This window comes from Sorghum bicolor, chromosome 4, assembly GCF_000003195.3.
Source record: "Sorghum bicolor cultivar BTx623 chromosome 4, Sorghum_bicolor_NCBIv3, whole genome shotgun sequence".
Taxonomy (NCBI): Eukaryota; Viridiplantae; Streptophyta; class Magnoliopsida; order Poales; family Poaceae; genus Sorghum; species Sorghum bicolor.
The window spans coordinates 13,372,529-13,377,903 of record NC_012873.2 but is presented as its reverse complement, the minus strand read 5'-3'; the positions used below and the strand labels follow the sequence as shown (position 1 = coordinate 13,377,903).

The following is a 5,375-nucleotide window of genomic DNA, read 5'->3' as shown; positions in this document are numbered from 1 at the left end:
TCCCTTGCCACACAATATTTGGTTTAACTCGTGGGTTAATACTTAACCCAAGCACGATCATGCATTTGTTGATCCAATCACTTGAGTGATCCAGTAATATCTCTCTTACATAGAGAGGGGCAAGTTCCATCTTAATTATCTATGTCTCACAACATGTTTCTCGACAAACCTGAAGACCACCTTTATAACTACCCTATTACGGAGTAGCGTCTAATAGTCCCTAAGTAGGTTGTTTCACATCTTGAGAATATACGATAATGTCAAGTCTAAGGACATAACATACATGATGCAAAAAGAGATAATAAGACATCTCACGTTGGGTCAGTCCAGTCCCATGTCATACATGTGCCCATATTATTAATTGGACATCTCTATGTCTTGTGAAACATAGTCATTAACTAATACATGTGCTAATCTAATATTCATGTATGTCCTTATACGAACTCTGATAAGGAACAACTCTAAAATAAGCATACAAGTAAAATAGTTTCACAAATAGTTCACATAATTGTCAATCGATACAAGTTTGTCTATAATGGACATTCATTGAACTCATAATATATATCATGGATACAATCGTAATATCATCATCTCTATGATTACCTCTAGGGCATATTCCCAACACAGCGATGTCGTCCCCTTCTTCTTCCTCGCAGCTCGTGTTATAATTTTTAGAGATTTGACCTCCAAAACCTTAAAAATTAAGCAAAATCTAGGGGAAGAAATTTTGCTCTTGGTTTTTTGAAGGAGGACATCGCAAAAGGTAGAAACATTCTCTAAAACCTCATTTTCTCTATCTTCTTCATCATTTGGGGCTCTCTAGATTTAGATCTAGATCTAGATTCATCCTATCATGGAGGAGAGAGATAATTGCATTTTCTTTAGGTCTAGATATATTATCTTGTTTGTAATACCTCTTTTTTGTTGGGCAATACTTTTCCACTAACACTCTTCTTCTCAGCGTGCTTTGCCACTACCACTCTTCTTTGGCAGATGCTTTGCCACTGACATCACTTCAGTCCCCCCTCTGAGGAAGATGCTTTGTTGTGGAGAGCATAATGGACCCTTCACATGTAGATTCTTTTCCGCTTCTATTGCCCCGATTGTTTTTGGAGGACGCTTTGCTGTCGTTAATGCTGAATGTTTATCTCGTCTCTTCTCGGTGTATGCTTTGCCACTGCGGTTTCATCTTCTTTGTTGGCTACCATTATGTTGATGTAATCTTCCTTTCACATCAGGTCTAGTTGATAGAGTTTTGGGGTAGAGGGTCCTTTTCCTGTCACATCTTCTTTCTCTTGTTGCTTTCGGTCGGTCTAGGTTTCTAACCACTAGCTTTGTTGTTTGTAATCTGAGCTACAAGGTTCTCTTGAAGCTATGTTGTGTAATTCTTTTCCTCTTAATGAAACATGTGCTCACGCACATTCACAAAAAAACAATATGTGTCTACAGATCCTTAACAACTGAATAAATTCAAGACTCGTTATAACATGGTAGTACAAAGAAGAATGATTCTTGAGGTAGGACCAAGGAAACTCGAGGAAAATTAAGTACCTTATGAATTGTTACAGAGTGTAGCTGGTTGAATTTATTGTCGTGTAACCTATCGGTTCGGATTTTGGTTAATCCTGATATCTACCGAGTGCATGTGTTTTTGTGGTAGACGACATGCCTCTTAACAGTAAAATGTTTATGGCGACTTTATCAATAATCTTGACATCTACCGGCACCTGTGAATTCAACGACAAGTATCATTCTAATCCTAAAGTTTCATTAGAAACACAACAGCCTAATGATTAGAAGCATTTATATTATAAATTTTTGAGTTCGACCTGTTAATTATTGGATTACATTGAACTATGGAATGTTAGCAAATAATCCTAGGCTAGATTTGCTTCCAAGTTAGTTAATATTGCATGTCTATTTTTCTGTTGTGCATGCGCGCATGAGCTCTGGACTGTGGTGACCATGCGCGCCCGCGTCGTGTGCGAGATTAGCTCCAGCACGACCCTGGCTTCCCCAGCGTTTGTGGCATTGTGGCGTAGGGATGGATGCGCCATCACGCGGTGTGCGTCGAGTGCCTGAGATAGCCTCTGTAAAAACAACTACTTAAGTTTATGATATGCATCAGAAAACGCTGCCTTAAGCAGCACCAAAATTCTCTCGCGTTCGAAGCGTTCGTGTGTGTTCATCGCCAGATTCTCGTTCTGTCTCTGCGTTCATCGTTGCTAATCGCACGTCGATTGGTGACTAACATGGAACCTTGTCACGAGGGTGTCATAGCCTTAATTTGGTTGATATCGGTTCATTGGCATTCATAATTTTTGCTTGACGGAATATCCAGCAAGGTTATTATTGTATTAGCAATAACTCATGTAACCATTGTAAGTTTACATTGGTACAACATAATTAATTCAGATATAAACTGAACATATTTATATACACCATAAAAAATGATTTAAACATAGGACTGTACAATAGAAAGAATGAGAGATACAAAGCCATACACAGCGGTGACTGATGAGTACAAGTGTACAACATAAGCAACTCCATTATTCATGCATTTTGACCAGCTATACATCTTTAAATCAAACTCCTGTAACTAAATGAGTCACCGGAAATAATAATCCTGGATGACGGAGCTCTCAATCTCTCATCATCACTTGAACTGCAACTTGGATGCAAATGTTTGGCCAAACTTCCATCCTTGTGGCACCACATCTTTGAATTCAATAGTTTGCCCATCTGTGTCGGTGACCCTAAACGAGAGCATCTGCCTTGTAAGATATGCAAGAGAGTGCCAGTTCGCACCCCAGTTGCGTGCCAATGGAGACCAGTTACTCGAATTCGAGGTCTTGACTTCCATGGATTTGATGGAGCCGGCAGCCGCAACATTGGTCACAAGCACAAGATTGAAGTAGTCATGTCCATTGATGGTGAAGCGCACCCCACCTCGCTTCACACAAGGAACTCTATATGCAAGCAAGAAATTAATTAGTTGTAGTATTAGGATATTGCATTGCATCCCAATAAGGTTTTGTTTTTTTCTAATAGATCCAGGCTAGCTAGGAAGAGGAAGAAAATGACATAAAGAATACCTTTTGTACATGATGGGGATGATACCGCCGCTGTAGACGCCGATCTTCTCAAATGCCGGTTGGGCCATGTCAAAGTGCGGGCGCTGCTGATTGCACCAACCGCCCTCAGGCAGCGCCAAGTTAGGCGGGCAGAAGTTGGTGGCCGTGACGGTCACCGTGACGCCGGGCTTGCAGAACCTTGGGTCGGCTCTCTTGCGGTCGCACGCGATCTTGTAGCACTGGCCGCATGAGGCCCCATCCTAAAAGAGCACCGTGCTCAGGGCCGCCGTCCGCGTGCCGTAGCCCTGGGAGTAGAGGTTGCCGTACCCGCATGCGCCGCCTGCCACCACCACCATAGACGTATATTAGTAGATAGATCAGACGATGACAGATGTGCATCATGTTCATGGCATAGAGATAGAAAGCTGAAAGCTATCCCATGCATGGTTCTTGAGTGGCTAGCTAGCTAGCTTACCCATGGTGTCGGAGGCATCAGCGCCTCCGTAGAAGGTGGCATGCGCCTTCAGCCACCCGGTTGGTGCCGGAGCATTGGCTGCCATGGCCGACACCCAACTGGCAGCTGCGAGCAGCAAGAGTGTGAAAACTCGAGCTGGAACCGCCATACCTCTAAGAACCGTACGAGAAGAAGCTGGAGATACGTAGCTCAGAATGTGGACCTGCTGCCTGTTGCCTGAACAATTTGGTGGTGTGTATATGTAATGTTTGGGTATGGATATAGAGTTTGCTTTGATGATGATGATGATGATGGTGCGATGATTGGTCTTGTATATATATACAGCCATTAGCCTTCGGAATCACGGTTGATTGGCGGCTCTTGGGGTTTTATATATAGCGTGCACATGCATGTCGATCTATGGCTTTGCAGCCCCATCATGCATGCATGGCTTAAGGTGCAATCCACAAGAGAGAGACGCACGCCGCCGCAGATGCGCGTTATAATGGACATTTGTATAATCCACTGCAGACGCGCACGGCGGCATGGGTGTGAAATTTGAGTATAACAATCGGTTTCCCCTTCTCTAAGACAGGATGTCGTTTGTTTCGTCAGAGGCACGAGTGATGATCTGCACCTGCACCGAATGAAACGAAGGCCTGATCATTGCATTGGACGATGCCGTCGCTGTACCGTGCCGCACCGGCGGCCATGCCTAAGCTGTGGCAGACGTTTCGTCCGCCGAACAACCTTCGTCACGCTAAGGGTTAGCCTCGTCAAACTACGTTCAAACTATATCAACGAAAAAGTCGATTTTACTTTTTCTATTCTACAACTTCGTCAGGATAGATAACACCTAAACAAAATTTATATGTAGTTCTCTCATCGTTGATTTTGTAAACCAGTGCACCACTCACTTTAATCCCTAATCAAAATATGATTTACGTAGGTCGGGTAATTTGCTCTCTAATCCACTACTAGAGATGAGGTCTTTGGACGATTGCCAAAATCACCAATAGTCTCGATAGTTTTGGTCTCCGGGATGAAGATGAAAGGCACCTTTAGTCCCGGCCTGTAACACGGCCCGGGACTAAAGAGTCCTGCTCGACGGCTACTGCGCAGAGCTGTCGAGACTGGGGCCTTTTAGTCCCGGCTCGTATTATAGGCCGGGACTAAATGGGGGACTTTTCTCCCGGTTGGTCCCACCAGCCGGGACTAAAGCTTTAGGCCCGGTTGGTGGCCTGCCCCGGGACTAAATGATATATTTTTGGTCCCTATTTTTACTTCCAGCCGGAAGTAAAGATGCATGGGTTATATCTTTCTCCCTTCTTCCTCCTAGAGATCGTGCCCATTCAAAATTCAGTGAGCTTTATTCCCTCTCTTCTTACTTGGCATTGCTTGTTCTTACTTGTTTTTGCTTGTTCTTCGTCTTCGGGCCCATTGGTGATCTTCTTCGACTCCGTCATTGGCTCTTCGTGTTTAGAGGTAACTAGCTTCATTCTCCCATGTCATTTTAATATTGTTTTTGTCCTTGTGATTTCTCCACCACTTTGAGCTAAAATTTACTTGTCAGTTTGAATTCATAGCTTAAATTAGTAACCATATATATAATATTTCATGGTTTGCTATAAATTAAAGAATTATAGTGTCTTTTTTAATCTATCTTCTATATATAATTGAGATCATAAAAGGAATTTAATTAATAGGGTTCATCAAATCGACCTGTTAGCTAGACTTGTTAGTTTGAGCATGTATAAAGATTTTGAGCATAGAGTTCATCAAATTGACTTGATATTTTTTTATTGCTAGATAGTATCCATTATATTTTTCATGGTTAAAACAAGACA

At 42.6% G+C, this 5,375-nt stretch overlaps 1 pseudogene; it reads right to left on the bottom strand.

The window, feature by feature from the left end:
• LOC8080382 lies at window positions 2,428–3,816 on the bottom strand (annotated as a pseudogene).